General features: G+C 34.6%; 1 non-coding gene across 1 annotated transcript; it reads left to right on the top strand.

The window, feature by feature from the left end:
* The first annotated feature begins 206 nt into the window (after window positions 1–206).
* On the top strand, window positions 207–310 carry LOC112804621 (small nucleolar RNA R71). Its single transcript, XR_003203235.1, has one exon. It is a non-coding gene; the product is annotated as a small nucleolar RNA R71 (small nucleolar RNA).
* The last annotated feature ends 1,169 nt before the right edge of the window (window positions 311–1,479 follow it).

The raw sequence follows: 1,479 nt of genomic DNA, 5'->3' as shown, positions 1-1,479 counted from the left end.
CCTTCTTCTGAGGGACCCCATTATTCACGGAATTCCTCTCAGAGGTATACATGAACTGGTTGTTTGCAACCATGTCAATGAGTTCTTGAGCCTCTTCAGGCGTTTTCTTCAGGTGAATAGATCCACCTGCAGAATGGTCCAGTGACATTTTCGAAAATTCAGAGAGACCATAATAGAATATATCTAATAGGGTCCACTCTGAAAACATGTCAGATGGACATCTCTTGGTCAGCTGCTTGTATCTTTCCCAAGCTTCATAGAGGGATTCACCATCTTTTTGTTTGAAAGTTTGAACATCCACTCTCAGCTTGCTCAGCTTTTGAGGAGGAAAGAATTTATCTAAGAAGGCAGTGACCAGCTTATCCCAGGAGTCCAGGCTATCCTTAGGTTGTGAATCCAACCATATTCTAGCTCTGTCTCTTACAGCAAAAGGGAAAAGCATGAGTCTGTAGACTTCAGGATCAACTCCATTCGTCTTTACAGTATCACAGACTTGCAAGAATTCAGTTAAGAACTGATAAGGATCTTCAGATGGAAGTCCATAAAACTTGCAGTTTTGTTGCATCAAAGCAACTAGTTGAGGCTTAAGCTCAAAGTTATTGGCTCCAATGGCAGGAATGGAGATGCTTCTTCCGTCAAATTTGGATGTTGGCTTTGTGAAGTCACCAAGCATTCTCCTTGCATTATTATTATTATTATTTTCGGCCATCTCCTTCTCTTGTTCGAAAATTTCTGAAAGGTTGCTTCTGGATTGTTGTAATTTAGCTTCTCTTAATTTTCTCTTCAGAGTCCTTTCAGGTTCTGGATCAACTTCAACAAGAGTGCCCTTTTCCTTGTTCCTGCTCATAAGAAAGAGAAGAAAACAAGAAAAGAAAGAGGAATACTCTATGTCACAGTATAGAGATTCCTTTATGTTAGTAGAAGAAGAAAGGGGTAGAGTGAAGAAGAAACACAACTGTGAGGATGGCAGAGATGTGAGATGAGATGTTAGGATGTGAATGAAGAGAGGTGAAGAGAAGTGTTAGTAATTAAATAATTAAATAGAAGAAGAAAAGAGAAAGGAATTTTCGAAAATAATTTTGAAAAAATGGTTAGTGATTTTCGAAAATTAAAGATGAGATGAGATTAAAATTAGAATTTAAAACAATTAAAAAGAATTTTTGAAAAAGAGGGGGAGAATTTTCGAAAATTTAGAGAGGGAAAAGTAGTTAGGTGGTTTTGAAAAAGATAAGAAACAAACAAGGAGTTAGTTAGTTGATTGAAAAAGATTTGAAATCAAATTTTGAAAAAGATAAGAAGATAGGAGGTTAGATAAGATATTTTGAAATCAAATTTTGAAAAAGATAAAATTTTTGAAAAAGATAAGATAAAAGATAAAAAGATATATTTGAAAAAGATATTTTGAAAAAGATTTAATTTTAAAATTGACTTAACTAACAAGAAACTACAAGATAAGATTCTAGAACTTAAAGATTGAAC

Source organism: Arachis hypogaea, chromosome 5 (assembly GCF_003086295.3).
Source record: "Arachis hypogaea cultivar Tifrunner chromosome 5, arahy.Tifrunner.gnm2.J5K5, whole genome shotgun sequence".
Classification (NCBI taxonomy): domain Eukaryota; kingdom Viridiplantae; phylum Streptophyta; class Magnoliopsida; order Fabales; family Fabaceae; genus Arachis; species Arachis hypogaea.
Note: the sequence above shows the minus strand (reverse complement) of the source record. Positions and strands in the feature narration are given on the sequence as shown.